The sequence below is a fragment of the Vombatus ursinus genome, unplaced genomic scaffold, assembly GCF_900497805.2.
Source record: "Vombatus ursinus unplaced genomic scaffold, bare-nosed wombat genome assembly UNPS02009205.1, whole genome shotgun sequence".
NCBI lineage: Eukaryota > Metazoa > Chordata > Mammalia > Diprotodontia > Vombatidae > Vombatus > Vombatus ursinus.
The window spans coordinates 41904417-41921253 of NW_020948983.1; the positions used below are offsets into that span (position 1 = coordinate 41904417).

Consider the following 16837-nt stretch of genomic DNA (forward strand, 5'->3'; position numbering starts at 1 on the left):
CTGGCATCTTGTTCTTCTTGGGCACCAAAGCAGCAGAGGAGCAACTATGAGTCACCCAAAGAGAAAGAGAAACCACTAGAAATAAAAGAGTCCACTTGGTGTGGATCAACCTGGCCTCAGTGGATGCAAAATGGCTAATTAGCACCCTTTAAAAAGAAATGTCTTGGGGGAAAAAAAAAAGAAATTTACATGATAATTTTGTTGCATATTTGAAAGGAATAGCAAGTTGTGTATAATAGATTTGCAGTTTCATGTGCAATCATCTTTTTTATTGCACTATGTTAGGGAAATACTTGTTTTATTATAAATTAAAAATATTTTTTTTAAAAAACGTCCCAACAAAACCCTTCAATATTAGCCTCTCAACCAACTATAACTAGCCTTAAGTTATGGAATTCCATTCTAATTACTCCTTAATTCTTTATTGATTAGTATTCCCATTTCTCTGTGGGAATAAAACTTACCTGTTCCATATCTGATTGTTATGTATTTATTTCCTACTGGAGTTAGGGGGAATAGTGAGAGGTGGGAAGAAAATGAGAAATCCTGGAATGGAGCCAAAGGTGGGTTTGTGATTAGGAAAGATATGAAAAGAAGTTCTAGGTAGCCTAGTTCTCCAATTAAGAACACCAATTAATAAACATTTATTAAGTGCCTGCTATGGTTCAGGCACTGTGCTAAGGAAGACAAATATCCCCAGAATAAAGGTCTCAGGGCAAACTGAAAAGGCAAGTAAAGGAAAGAGATGAGTCCAGATTCCCAGCCCCTGATGTCTCTACCATCGGGTGCCTTGCTGGCCCCCCGTGCTAGAACAGGAAAAAAAAAAAAAAACAAGATGGTGGGGTGAAAGCTGTGACTTGCTTGAGTTTTCCCTCAAACCCCTCCAGATACCTATTCTAATTCTAAAGCAGCAGAACCCACAAAAAGACAGAGCGAAACAAATTTCCAGCCCAAGTCAACCTGGATGGTTGATCAGAAAGGTCTATTGCACTGGGCAGGGAGAGGAGCACAGTTCGGCATAGGTACGCAGGCCACAGCAACCCTGGAGCAGGCCTCAGAGGACTGAATCGCAGGCAGCTGGGGCGGTTTCCAGACCTCTCAACCCATGAACGCCAAAGACAACTTAGAAGGTCAGCAGGAAAAGTCTGTTTCTGCGATGAGAGAGAAGATAGGTCTCAGCCCCAGTTGCAGAGGGAAGCCACAGAGCAGAGGCTGCTTCTTGAGCTTCTAGCACACAGACTGAGGGGGAATCCAGTGGTTGATCAGAGAGGGATTGCAGGGATCTTTTGCTGGTACTGAGACAGGAATATCTTGCTTTGCCCGTACTTGGATCTGGGTCACAGTTCTGGGTGGCGGTCCTGGGGCAAAGAGGAGCATTGGCGTGGTAAGCTTGTAGTGGTGGTGGAGAGGAAATCCTCCTCACAATTCCAAGGCAGAAAAGAGTGCTTGTGATCACTCATAGACCAGAGTGCAGACCAGGAAAGGAGTAAACACCTCGCCCCTTACCGTACCACCTTGGAAGAACTGAAAATTTACAGGTCCCTATAAGTATATCTGAAAACAACTGTACAAACCCCTGAAGCTTGGGACAGTACATTCTCCACATTGGAAGCAGACCTCTACCTTAATAAAGAATTTATAACTCAAGTAATTGGCTGGAATCATGAGCAAACCTCGCAAGAAGTGTCAGACCATAGAATCTTTTTTTTGGTAACAAAGAAGATCAAAACATACAACCAGAAGAACACAACAAAGTCAAAGCTCCTACATCCAAAGCCTCCAAGAAAAATATCAATCAGTCCCAGGTCTTGGAAGAGCTCAAAAAGGATTTTGAGAAGCAAGTAAGAGAAGTAGAGGAAAAACTGGGAAGAGAAATGAGAGTGATGCAAGAAAATCACAAAAAACAAGTCAACAGCTTGTTAAAGGAGACCCAAAAAAATACTGAAGAAAATAACACCTTAAAAAATAGCCTAATCCTTGGGGCAGCTAGGTGGCGCAGTGGATAGAGTACCAGCTTTGAGGACAGGAGGACCTGAGTTCAAATCTGGCCTCAGACCAAATACTTGACACTTACTACCTGTGTGACCCTGGGCAAGTCACTTAACCCCAACTGCCTAAAAAAACAAACAACAATAACAACAACAACAACAACAACAAAAAAAAAATAGCCTAACCCAAATGGCAAAAGAGATCCAAAAAGCCAGTGAGGAGAAGAATGCCCTAAAAAGCAAAATTGGCCAAATGGAAAAGCAAGTCCAAAAGCTTACTGAAGAAAATACTTCCTTAAAAATTAGAATAGAGTAATTGAAAGCTAGTGATTTTATGAGAAACCAAGACACTGCAAAACAAATCCAAAAGAATGAAAAACTAGAAAACAATGTGAAATATATCACAATTGACCTGGAAAATAGACCCAGGAGAGGTAATTTAAAAATTATTGGACTATCTGAAAACCATGATCAAAAAAAGAGCCTAGACATCATCTTTCAAGAAATTATCAAGGAAAACTACCCTGATATATTAGAAGCAAAGGGCAAAATAGAAATTGAAAGAATCCACAGATCTCCTGAAAGAGATCCCCAAAGGAAAACTCTTAGGAATATTGTAGCCAAATTCCAGAGTTCCCAGGTCAAGGAGAAAATATTATGAAGCAGCCAGAAAGAAACAATTCAAGTATTGTGGAAACATGATAACAAGATTTAGCAGCTTCTACATTAAGGGACCGCAGGGCATGGAATATAATATTCCAGAGGGCAAGAAGATAGGATTGCAACCAAGAATCACTTACCCAGCAAAACTGAGTATAACCCTTCAGGTGAAAAAATGGTCATTCGGTGAAATAGAGGACTTTCAAGCATTCTTAATGAAAAGACCAGAGCTGAATAGAAAATTTGACTTTCAAATACAAGACTCAAAGTAGAACATGAAGAGGTAAACAGGAAAGAGAAATCATAAGGGACTTATTAAGGTTGAACTGTTTATGTTCTTGCATGGAAAGATGATATTTATAACTCATGAGAGTTGTAGTTGGAGGGAAAAAATTATATGTATGTATATATATATATATATAGACATAGATATAGATAGATAGATAGATAGATGGATAGATAGATATACAGGGTGAGTTGAAGATGAAGGGGTCATATCTGGAGAATAAAATTAAGGGGTGAAAGAGGATTATACTGGGAGAAGGAGAAAGGGAGAGGTAGAACGGGGTAAATTATCTCACAAAAAAACAGAAAACAAAAGACTCTTACAGTAGAGAGGAAACAGGGGAAAGTGAGAGGGAATGAGTGAACCTTATTCTCATAAGATTTGACTTAAGGAGGGAATAACATACCATATTCAATTGGGTATGGAAATCTGTTTTACCCTACAGGAAAATAGGAGGAAAAGGGGACAAGAGAGCAGGGGAATGATAGAGAGGAGGGCAGATTGGGAAAGGGACAATCAGAAGCAAACACTTCTGAGGAGGGACAGGGTCAAAAGAAAAAATAGAATAAATGAGGGGTGGGATAGGATTAAGGGAAATAGAGTTAGTTTTTCATAGCATGTCTACTATGGAAGTGTTTTGTGTAACTACACATATATAACCTATATTTAGTTGCTTACCTTATCAATGAGGGTGGGTGTGGAGGGAGGAAGGGAGAAGATTTGGAACCTAAAGTTTTAAAAACACATGTTTAAAAAAAAATGTTTTCACATGCAACTGGGAAATAAGAAATACAGGAAATGGGGTACAGAAATCTATCCTGCCCTACAGGAAAGTAGAAGGGGAAGGGGATAAGAGAAGGGGGGAGAGAGATAGAAGGGAAGGCAGACTAGGGGAAGGGGTATTCAGAACACATGCCATCTTGGGGTGGGGGAAGGGGTGAGATGGGGTGAAAATTTGGAACTCAAAATCTTGTGGAAGTAAATGTTGAAAACTAAAAAGAAATAAATTAAAAAAAAAAAAAAACAGCCAAAGTCCCAATGCAAAAGACAGAGTACTAGATTTGCAGCACTAGCCTTCAAAGGAAGCAACAGTATCTTCATCCATAAAATGAAGGAGTGGAAATCAATTGTCTCTCAGTTCCCTTCTAGCTCTAATTTTCCGTAATTCTGAAAGGTTTTCCCCCTTTCAAATCAAAGGATCAAATGAGAAAATATTCATAAAGCTCTTAGCACAGTGCCTGGCACACAGGTGCCTTCTCCTTCCCCTTCCCTTTCCTTATCCTTCCTGTTTTCTGATAGGGTCACCGATGCAGCCAACCTACCAATCACCCCACCCCCACCCTCCTGCTTCACCAATCTGGTTCCTCACACTTGCCCTTAAAAATCAGTATTTCAAGGGAGTCTAGCGGATCCCCTTACAAAGCTGCAATCACGCCACCCCTGTGACTCCCAACAGCCCAATGCCAGTCAATAAGAAGGCAAAGTAGCTGCGCAGTAGTTTGTATAACTGCTTAAAGTTTGGCTTGGCTGTCGTCATTTCAGGCCTACAATTTGCATGTTTTTTCCAAGGGAAAAATATTTTTTGATTCCCTACTTGTTTTCCAACAGGGTACATGACATATAATTACCAAAAATTGTAAATAAATTAACAGCCATTTGAAGTGTGAGTGTTATGCTTAGTCACAAAAAAGAGTTCTGGAAGCTGTTTACTGGTATGAAGGCTTTAAACAAGGAATCATACTTGTTTGACCTTGCCTTTTGATTTTTATTTCTGCTGCATCTTAGCTCTGCCTGTACATTCCCACCGTCTCCATTGTTCTGCTTTTCTCCCATGCAGTTAGCTAATAAGCATTTATTTAGCAAAAGAACTATGTAAATAAAGAGCCCTTCAGTTGACAGCATAGTGAAATATAAAAGATTTAGTAGGCATGATCCCTGCCCTCTGGGAGTTTATAATCTAGTTGACATCAAACGTGCACATGAACATTGTAAACAGTGAGTGAATAAGGATGAAGCAGTACCTGACAAACTGAACACTTAAGAACCAGAGAAAATGTGGAGGAAGGGACTGAGGATCGTGGAGTGGGACTAATCTGGGAAGGCTTCCAAAAGTATATAATTTTAACTTGGGTCATGAAGGTTGGACAGAGACTTGGTAAAGCAGAGAGACAGAACTTTCAAAGAGGAAAGGTGCATAACTCTGATCAACAAGGAAAAATTATTTTGAGATCTATTTCAATTTTATTTATTCCAATAAATACATAAGTCTCTACTACATGCAACCTATGTGTGCTGGATACCTATAGAGAACTTACAGAAAGGCTTGGACAAAAATTACATAGGATGAGAAGGTGTGGAGAGAGAGTAATTTGTAGCAATAGAAGGAGTACTCAGAGCAATGATATCATGGATCCATAATAGTATATTAATAGGGTACTCTACCCCGCCTGGTGGAACTTCTTACAACCCTGTAAGAAGCTAGTGACTTCTCTAACATGACTTTCCATCTGCTCTGTATCTATTTCATATATACCTCCTCATATGTGTGTTATCTTCATTAGACTATAAGTTCCTTGAGGGCAGGGACTGTTTTTGCTTTTTCTGGCACACAAGAAGCACTTAATAAATGTTTATTGATTGATTTTCGTGTTCTAATCCTTACGGTTCAAAATTACTTCCTGCATAGATAAAACTGCCTTTCCCTTGCTACCTTTCCAACTCTCATTACAATCCTGCTCAATCTTATAATGCTCCAATCCCTGGCTGCCTCTGTTATTTTCTTTCACTGAGCCCACTGAAAATGCCTCCAACCAGTCAGCATTTATTAAGCACCTATTATGTTCCAGGCACACATATACACAGACATTCATGCACATACAAACTGATGACAAAGTTCCTCACAACTCAGACTTCTCCTCTTATACTTTTTCCAACTTGTCACTCACTGAAACTTGGCTTTCTCCTAAAGATCCCTCCTCCTTTGCCACCCTCTTCAATCAACCAATAAGCATTTATTAGTGCTGGCACTCCTCTCATTCTCTCCACACACAGGACCAATAGTAGTCAGCTCCCCACTAGCCCTTCCATTCTTCTTTCCCTACCCCTATCCTCTACACAGAGGACCCTGGGTCCATTCCTTTTCATTTCTCTCTATATAATCTCTATCTGGGTAATTTTACCCAGTCCCACAAGTTTACAATTTCTATACCAATGATTCATATGTGTGTGTATACATATATGTGTATATTGTGTGTGTGTATGTGTATGTATATGTATATATGTTGTATATGTATAAATATCCACACCTAATCTCTCTCATGAAGTCCAGCCTCACATTATCAGCTCTCTGCTAGGTATCTCTCCTTGAATAGCCCTCTAGTATCTCATTGTCAACATGTCCAAATCTGAACTCAATACGGCATCTCTCAAAGTGCTCTACTTCCCAGAGTCCCTATTTACAATAAAGGTACCACCATTCATATCCAGTAACTAAAGCTCAAAACTTTAGAAATATCTTTGACTCAGTTTGGCTGCATATGTAAATATGTATGTTTATATGTGTGTATACACACACATATCTGATATACGTATATAATTATATACTATGTATACTAAAATTGGAATAGTAGAGAAAATTAGCATGGCCCCTGTGCAAGGATGATGTGGAAATTCACGAAGCATTCCCTAGTTTTAGAGGCAGTTAGGTGGTACAGTGGATAGAGAGCTGGGTCTAGAGTCAGAAAGACCGGAGGTCAGATTCAGCCTCAAACACTCACTAGCTCTGTGATCCTAGACAAGACAGGTAACTCGGTACCGCTTCAGTTTTCTCTGCAAACTGTAAAATGGGGGTGATAATAACAGCACCTACTTCTCAGATTTGTTGGATCAAATGAGATAATATTTGTAAAGTACTTAGCACAGTGCATGGAACATAGTAAGCACTTAATAAACGCATATTTCTTTCCTTTCTAAGCTCTTTCTTCTCTTAACCACCACCACCAACAACTCAACATGTTGCCAAAGGGATAACCCATGGACAGCCCAAGTGCTTCACTAGTACCACCCATACAATGGCAAGAGACATAGAAGAAGACTCCCCAGTACTCTATGTGGAACCCACATGGAAGACATTGGGGTGGGCCTAGTCAAGAAGCCCACAGGACTGAAAAGGTATGAATGGATTGAGGTCTGAACTACTGAAGGAAGTACTTATAGTAAAGAGATCACAGAGCTTTTGAAGTATGCAAGATGCAAGGGATTGATTGGTGAGGGAAGAGACTAGAAGCAGGAAGACCAACTTGAAGGCTATTATAATAATCCAGGTGAGTGGTAATGAAGGCTTAAAGGAAGGTGGTAGCAATGTTAGTAGAGAGAAAGGGACAAATTAGATAGAACTGTCATTTTGACAGCACTGGTATCACCTCCACTAGTATGGCTCAGAACCCTAATACATCATCGCATTTCATACAATTCTCAGCACTGTCATTCTTTAAGTTACACAAAAAGAATCTATCTAATGCATCAGAGGTTTTTCTCTAAGTTTTTAAATATGGATATCTTAAGGGCACCAATAAAGCACTCAAGCTGCCAATCTATTATGTACACATACAAGTGTATGTACATGTATGTGTATACATATGTATATGAGTGTATATGTATCTTCATGACAGTTATATTTGTAATAGAGAAAAACTAGAAACAACCTGAATACCCCAAAATAGGATAGTGAATAAACTATGGCATCTCAGTATGTTGGAATACTACTGCATCATTAAAAAGATACAAAGAAGTACACAAAGATGTCTGCACATTGATGTCACATAAAGAATGCAGGATCAGAACAACATGCACATTAACTATACTGATGTGTGGTTTATAGAACCATCTTTTCTCAAAACAGTGACCACTACATCTGGATTCTACCCTCCTTAGTACTCAAGGAAGTGGCAGTGGCACTCCAGATCAGGAAAAGCACCTGGCTCTAATCAAATACTTAGATACGTTAATGTATCTGTGATCTCATCAATAGGGGTACTCCTCCCAACCATGGAAACCATACGTCTTGTCCAAGTGCTCTAGTATTTTTTTGTTGTTGTTGTGGAGTAGGGGAGGAGTCCACCAAACCTGCTAGGAATCTTCCTTTAGATCTTTTGATATTGTGTAGATATCAGTAACATACAAGGGCTTTCCACTGGTAACGCCTCAGTCTCATCATAAGACTGGCCCACCTCCCTTACCCATCATACAACTCTTTGATAATGTTCATTATACCACTTTTCTTGTACCATTCAATGCATCCTATTCACTCCCACCATACACCTTTACATTGCTGAAGTGACCCACCACTTCAGATTTATGAAGACTACAGTATTCTATGAGCAGAGTACCTGTCTGTATTTGTTGTTTGGTTGTGTTTTCAATCATCTGACTCTTCATGAACCCGTTTGAGGTTTTCTTGGCAAAGAGTGGTTTGTCATCTCCTTCTCCAGCTCATTTTACAGATGAGGAAACTGAGGCAAACAGGGTTAAGCGATTTGCCCAGGATCACACAGCTAGTAAGTATCTGAGGCCAGATTTGAACTCAGAAAGATGAGTTTTCCTAACTCCAAGCCCAGAGCTGCCTCAGCTGGGCACACAGTAAAATACTTTATAAATGCTTGTAAATTTACTGACTGATTCACAGTCATACAGTATCACTGTAACAGTACCAATACTTAAAAGGTGGGCCTTTATTTCGAGGAAAATATTGGGAGTCATTAAAAACAGCACAACTGCCTAAACTCAATCCAATCTACTCTCTTCCTCCTATTCAATTTGGTATCAAATTTATTTTCTAACCAAGATATATGTACTGTTGGACCAAGTCTCTTGGTTGCCCTTCTCACTACTTATCTAGGCATTCATATAAACCATCCTCTATACCTAAAATATACTCCCTTTTTATCTCTGCCTTTCAGAATCTTTATCTTCCTTACATGAGTATATGTGTATATGTATCTTCAGATGCCAACTACTCCATGAAGCCTTCTCTGACTCCCCTACCTGAAAGTTATCTCTCCATCCTCTGATTTTTCTTGAGCTCTTTGTCTGGATATCTCCTTTGACCCCATCAAGCAAGCAAGCAAGCAACAAACATTTATTACATACCTATTTTGCGCAAGGCACTGGGAATACAAACACAAAGAATGCAAAGAATGAAACAATCCCTAATGTATATGCCATTAGGCTACAAACTCCTTGAGGGCACAGACTATATATTTTTTTTAATGTCTGCATCCTTAGCACTAGCACGGTATCTTATAAGACTTTAAAAAATATTTATTGAATTGAATAGGCATTGAGGATAGAAAGAACTTATAACCTCATGCAACAAAGGTGCATAAATAATTACGCTAGAAGAAAGTATGTGATTTTGGCCACTCCTAGATCCCTCCCACAATCTTTCTGTATATAAGGTTCATCTTGTCTCCATTAAGGTGCTCAGATTCTTAAAATCTAGCCAGGGCTCAGATTCTTTATATCTGGCCTGCTTGCATTAGTGATACAAATGCTTAGATTCCTTAAGAATCTGCCCAATATAACGGATGTTCTAATAAACCTTGTCTTTGGCTAGAAAAAAAAAAGAAAAGAAAAGAAAAGAAAGAAAGTAGGTGATTCACACAACAGAAAAGCCCAGGCAAGTGCTGTGTGAAATTTGAGGAAGGAGCAATCTTCCCCTTTAGCTAGGGGGGGGATCTGGAAAGACTTCTCAGAACAGAGCACCTGAGCTGAGGCCTGTAAGTAAGGAAAGTAGACCATAACAAGTCAAAATGGGAGAGTGAGACAATTCTAGGCATAGTGGAGAGTGTGGGCAAAGGCAAAAAGAGAGGATGGGAATGTGTAATGGAAAGCAACAGAGTCTGACTGGAACACAAAAGAAAGACATAAAGGGAGCAGCATAAGATGGAGTTGCAAAGGTAGGGTGGTGTCAGATTTCTGAGTGGCAGGAACTGAGGGAAAAAGTGATCACGTCATCTTGAGATTCATAATAACCAGGTAAGTGAATGCGAGCCCTAGAAAAGCATATAATCTAGACTCTGGGGAAACAGATTTCAAAGTGTTCAGAGAGACAATAGTTATGAGGCTATCATCAGAGACTCACGATGACTAAAGCTTCAGAGACATGGAAGGTCTAAGAAATGCAATTCTGACAAAAAGATCACAGATGATTCTGATGAGTAGGAAATTCAGGATTCATCTGAATAAAATAAAACAATGGGACTACACACAACACACCAAGCTCTGATGCGCTCAGATTTTAAAAGCACATGTACAAAAGATGAAAGGAGGGGCACATAACCACTGATGAATACAAAAGGAGAAGCATGGACCTATTAGAATAGTGTCAGGAAGGCTAAGGTCCAGAATGAGCTCAGGCTTGCAAAGAGAATGCTAAGAATAACAGAAAGGGCGTTTTTGGATATGTTTAGAACAGAACAAGATCCATTGCTTGGGGCAGATGGTATTATATTAACAGAGGCAGCAAGGAAACAGAAGAACTCAGTTCCTATTTTGATTATTCTTTCTTTACCAAAGAGAAAAGTTGTTGTACTAGAAAGGGTAGAATGAAACAGGGCTAAGAAGGAATTGAAAAGCCCTGTATGGGCAAGGAGGAAATAATATGTGAGCTGCATTAAATGAGTTCCAGTATCCAAGCCCAGATAAATTACATTCCAAGGTCCTGAAGGAACTTGCAGATGTGATTAAGGAACCACTGTCGTCGGGAATCTTTCGAAAAAGCTTGAACAAGGTCCCCACGGAATTTCAGGGCGCTTGAGGAAAGAATAGTTCAGTCTAGCTTTTATTAGAGTCAATAAGACTCATAACTACACATCTGGAATACTGTGCCCAGTTCTTGGAACCACATTTTAAAAGGACCATTGACAAAACTACAGTTGAGGTTAAAGAAGGGCAACCAGGATGATTTAAAAAAATAATGTGTAAAATACCAAATTTAGGTCACATAACCTCAGATAGCACCCTGGTGCTATTGACTGTTTTAACCTTATCAATCCCCGGCTCATTTCCTCCTCAAGATTAGTTTCTCTTCCTACAACTCTTCTTTACCTCTTCCCTCCCCTTGCTTATAGCAGATAACTCAGCTTTTTATTTCACTGAGAAGACTGAGACCATACTAATGTGAACTCTCTCACCCCACTCCCCTTTACTCCTTCTGGATGGTCACACATGAAGAGATAGCCTAAGACAAATTTCTGCACTCCCACCTCTGCCCTGGACCCTCCTACAACCTTCAGGCTTTTGCTCCCAAAGTTTGCTCTCTCTTCTCTGCTTTCCAATCCTGAAAAACAAAACAAAACAGCTTTCCTTTACCCTCTATCCCTTTAAATGACACTCCCATCTCTTCCCTCACTTTCACTGATACTCCTTCTTCCTCACTACTTATTCTTTCTCCAGCCCTTTGCAATCAGGCTTTTCTGCCTCTTCAGTGGTATGCTAGTAAATGTTTAATAACCAACTTGGAGGGGTGGTGGGAAAGGGGGAAGTACACCACACTCAGCACACTTTTAAATTTAAACTGCATTATTTACATTTTCTCCATTACTTTTTTAAATCTAGATAATCAGCAAAGCAATAAGTCAAGCCTGGTTTGTGGCATCTGCTGATTTCCATGGCATAAATGCTCACCCTGAACGCTGAACAATCAAGCCAGTATGAGCTGGCTGTAACACACCCCTGCCCTTAACACTACATTGAAACCATTCCCTCAAAATTCGTCATGGCCTCCTAAATGTCAACTGCAATGCCTTTTTCTCAGTGCTTATCCTGCTGAAGCCCTCTGAAATGTTTTACACTTTTAACTACTTTCTCCTCTCTGGGATTCAGATAGAAGCCTTCGACCACTACTTCCTCTCTTCATTCCCCATCCCCCGATTCTCTTTATGTAGATGTTGAGTCCTCTTTGCCCCCTTCTTTCCTCTCTCTATACCTTCTCCATCGTTCATCCCTACAATTCCAACTATCACCCCTGTATGGACAACACACCAACATATATTTCCAGTCAACCTCTCTTCTAAGCTCTAGACCTACAATCTTCTCCCCTTTAGTACTCTCAGTGGAAAAGGAAGCTTTGGGTCTCCACATGAACCTTCAATGATTTAAATAATATTACTAAATTTTATTTTTTCAATTATCAAGAATTTTTTTCTCCTCATCCTCACACCCAATGAGGAAAAGAAAAAAAGAAAAACCAATAAGCATATTCCAGTAAAACAAATTCCCATATCTAAAAACAAGTGTCTCATTCATTAGTCTATCAGAAGGTGAGTGGCATTCTTCATCATCAGTCCTCTGGATTCATAAATGATCCTTGTATTGATCAGAATTTTTATCTTTCAAAATTTTTAATATTTAGAATATTGATATTTTAGAATAAATTATTTTCCTGGTTCTACTCACTTCATTCTGCATTGATCTATATAAGTCTTTCCAGGTTTCCCTGAGATCATCTCTTTATCATTTCTTATAGCACAAAAGTATTCCATTACATACATATGCTATAATTTGCTCAACCATTCCTCAATTGATAGGGATTACCTTTATTTCCAGTTCTTTGCCACCACAAAAAAGAGCTAAAATGGTCCTACACATAGGACCATTCCTCTTTCTTTGATTTCAATGAGATACAAGCATAAGAGTTATATTTCTAAGACTACTTCCTTACCATAAGATATTTCTGAGTTAAATTTCAAAGCATATTTAGTAATATTTTGGGCATCGTTGCAAATTGCTTTCCAGGATGGCTGGACCAAGTCATAGCTCAGCTGATAATGCTTCAATGGAAATGGTTTCTCACAGTCCCTCCAATATTTTTATTATCCTTTTTGCCAATGTTGCCAATCATCTGGATGTGAGGTGGAACCTCAGAATTGTTTTAATTTTCACTTCTCCAATTATTAGTGATGTGGAACATTTTATTTATATGTCTAGAGAGCTTGGATTTCTTTCCTAGAGAACTGATTGCTCATAGCCTTTGACAATCAATTGGAAAATAACTCTTATTCTTATAAATTTGAATCCATTTCTTATGTGTCTTGGAAATGAGACAATCATCAGAGAAACTTGTTATCAATTTTTTCTTAGTTAACTTTCTCTCCTAATCTTAGTTGCACTGGATTCATTTGTTCATAAATTCTTTAATTTTAATGTTATCAAAATTGTTCACTTATTTTCTATAATCCTCTCTATCCTTTTTTTTTGGTCATAAACTCTTCTCTAATCCATAGTTCCTCTAATCTGTTTATGATAAGAACTTCTGTGTTTAGGCCACTACCCATTTGGAGTTCATCTTAATATATATTGTGAGATATTAGTCTAAACCTAATTTCTGCCAGATTGCAGTCCAGTTTTTCAGAAGTTTTTCTCAAACAGTGAGTCATTACCCCAGTTGCTGTAGTCTTTGAGTTTCTCAAACTCTATGGACACTAGGTACATTTACTTTAGTATGTCGATCTGTTCCACTGACCAATCTTTCTGTTTTTAAACCAGTACCAAATTGTCCTGATGATTACAGCTTTGCAGTATATATTGAGACCTGGTACTGCTAGGTCCCTTCCTGACTTTTCTTTTTTTTCATTATTTCCCTTGAGATTCTTGACCTTTAGTTCCTCCAGATGAGTTTCATCATTATTTTTTTTCTAGTTTGATAAAGTAATCCTTGGGTAGTTTGATTGGTATGGCACTGAATAAGCAAATTAACTTAGATAGTATTATCACTTTTATTAGATTTTCTAGGCCTACTCAGGAACAATTAATATTCTCAAATTAATTAGGTCTGTATTTCCTTAACAGTGTTTTATGGTTAGATTCATATACTTTCTGTATGTATCTTGACAGATAAACTCACAAGTATTATTAAATCTTGTTGGATTTTTGTCCTATACAAAAATGCTAATGATTTTTGTGAATTTATTTTATACCCTGAATTTTGTTGAAATTATTGTTTCAATTAATTTTTAGTTGTTTTTCTGGAGGTTTCAAAGTGTATCACACATCATCTATAAAAGGTGACAATTTTGTTTCTTGTTTATCTTTGCTTGTTCTTTTAATTTCTTTTTCTTGTCTTATTGCTATAGTCAGCATTTCTAGAATTATTTCAAGTAGTACTGGTAACAATGAACACCCTTGCTTTACTCCTGATTTTATTGGAAAGGATTCTTATTTATCCTCATTTATAACTGGCTCTTGGTTTCATATATGTACTATTTACCATATTAAGGAAGGGTCTACTTATTCCTATGTTTTGTAGTGTTTTTTACAGAAATAGGTGTCGAATTTTGTTTTTTCGTTTTTTTAAAGCTTTTTTTTTGCATCAATTAATATAACTATGTGATTTTTGTTCTTCTTATTAATGTGGTCAATATTGTTTACAGTTTTCCCAATATTAACTCAACCTTGCATTTGTGGTATGAATCCAATCTGGTCACAGTGTATAATTGTTGTGATGCATTGCTGTAGATGCTTTACTAATATTTCTGATTTTTGCATCAATGTTCATTAGGGATGTTGGTCTATAGTTTTCTTGCCCTGTTTTGACTCTCTGTGGTTTAGATATTAAGACCATATTTGTATCATCCATTTCATTTAAGCCTTCAGTTTTATTGGCATTTAGTTGAGCAAAACAGTTTCAAATAATATCCTTTTTTTGTCTTCATTTGTTGTGAATTCTCCATTTTCATTTTTTATATTGCCTATTCTTTTTTTTAAATCAAATTAGCTAACGGTTTGTCTATTTTATTATACCTAACCTTCTATCTTTCCTAACCCTAACTTAATCTATTAATCTCTGCTCTGTTTTTCAACATTTCTATTTTGGTGTTTAATTGTAGCTTTCTATATACATATATATGTGTATATATATGTGTGTGTGTATATGTATATATATATATATATATATATTTGCTTTCTACTGTTTTTAATTACATGATTCACTGATTTGTTTTCTCTCCTTTATTTCACTGATATGTTTAGAGATATATCATTTTCCCTATGGACTACTTCGGCTGCATCCTAAAAATTTTGATATGTTGACATTATATTTAATGAAATTATTTACCATTTCTATGATTCGTTCTTTGATCTAATAATTCTTTAGGATTAAGTTATCTAGTCTCCAGTTAATTTTAAATCCTTTCTTCAATGGCCCTTTATTAAATATAATTTTCATTGCATTGTCATTAAAACATGTGCTTAGTATTTCTGCTTTTCTGCATTTGCTTCTGATATTTTATGATTTAATGCATGGTCAATTTTTGTAAAGGTGCCATGCATTGATAAGAAATATTTATACTCCTTTCTACTCTCATTCAATTGTCAGAATAATCATACCTAATTTTTTCATAAGGCTAGTCAGGTCTTTAGCTTTATTCTTGTTTAGTTCTTGGTTATATGTGTCTACCTCTGAAAGGGTACAGTGAGGTCCCCATTTATCAGTTTAACTATCAATTTCTACTTGCAACTTGTTTAGCTTTTTCTTTATGTATTTAGGTGATAAACCACTTCATGCATATATGTTAAGTACTGAAATTAATTCATCATATATGGGACCTTTCAGCAAAATGTAGTTTCCTTGTTTATCTCTTGTAATCAAGTCTGTTTTGGCTATTTATCTGAGATCATGGTTGCTACTGCCAGCTTTTATGAGTTCAGCTAAAGCATAATAACTTTTGCTCTGGCCCCTTATTTTAACTGTGTGAACTTTTATGTTTGAATGGTTTCTTGCAAATAACATATTATTGGATTCTGCTTTCTAATCTATTCTGCTATCCTCTTTCATTTTGTAGGTGAGTTCGTTTCATTCATATCTATATTTGTGATGATTAACTGTGTATTTCTTACTTTATACTATTTCCTCTCTTTGTTCCCTACACCTTCTCTACATAAATGAAGAGAGGTGTAGAAAAGGAATATGCTCAGCACCACTCTATGCTTGATGTAAAAAGCTTTCATTTTCCTGCTCCTCCTCTCATCTCCTCATGCAGACCCCATATTCTTAGCCTTACTTTCTTTTCTTTTAAATGTTTCTTCATGATCCCCACTTTGAACTTAAGAGTTTGTTTTGCTAATGACTAATGCTTCCTAAGATCTACCTTTTCTGCTGTCCACCTCTACCCCCACCCCCAGCTCCTTCTTCTCTCCTTGTTTCCTACTATTTTCCTATTGATCAAAATGTCTATCTTCTCCAATCTCTGTGTGTACATGTGTGTTCTACCCTCTTTGACTACTTCAAATGAAGATGAGATTCAAGTGACTGCAGTACCCCAAAACCCTTCCCTCATTTTTATAGATTTCTACTTATGCCCGTAATTATAAGTGCACCCCCCCAAAAGAATTCTTACCTTTTCTTCCTTCTGATATCCTTTTTTCCCTTCCCTTTTCTTTCTTCCTTTAAAATCATCAAAACATAACAAATATCTCTTCCAAGTCCTCCATCTTTTTGACTCCTTCTATGACTCCTGATTATACATTCTTAGGGCATACTAATATCATCCTTCCCTCTCCCCATTAGAATTATCTTCTGCAGTATCTCCTTCAATTTCCTCATCAATACTCGAGCTTATTAGACTGTTGTTGGACTAGTCATGGGGGGTGCTGGGTTATATTGCTTCCTCCTCTTCTGCCATCTTGGTTGATCTTCTCTTGCAACAGCAATAGACCAATAATTGGTCTCCCTATCTCTAAGTCATCCTCCTCAAAGTTGATAAATTAATATTCCTGAAGTGCCGCTGATATTCCTAAATCTTCAAAAGCTAACAATTGACTTATACCAACCCCTCAGTCTTACATTTAAGACCTTCCACAATCTTTTTCTTTTTCTATTCTCTTCCCTAGTCATTTCATATTATTT

At 37.6% G+C, this 16837-nt stretch overlaps 1 protein-coding gene and 1 pseudogene across 6 annotated transcripts in view; one reads left to right on the forward strand and one right to left on the reverse strand.

The window, feature by feature from the left end:
• The window catches only part of FAM169B (family with sequence similarity 169 member B), a 110070-nt gene that overhangs the window by 40473 nt on the left and 52760 nt on the right, over positions 1-16837 (reverse strand). The gene's annotated exons all lie outside the window — the stretch shown is intronic.
• Positions 6526-6626, forward strand: LOC114035846 (annotated as a pseudogene).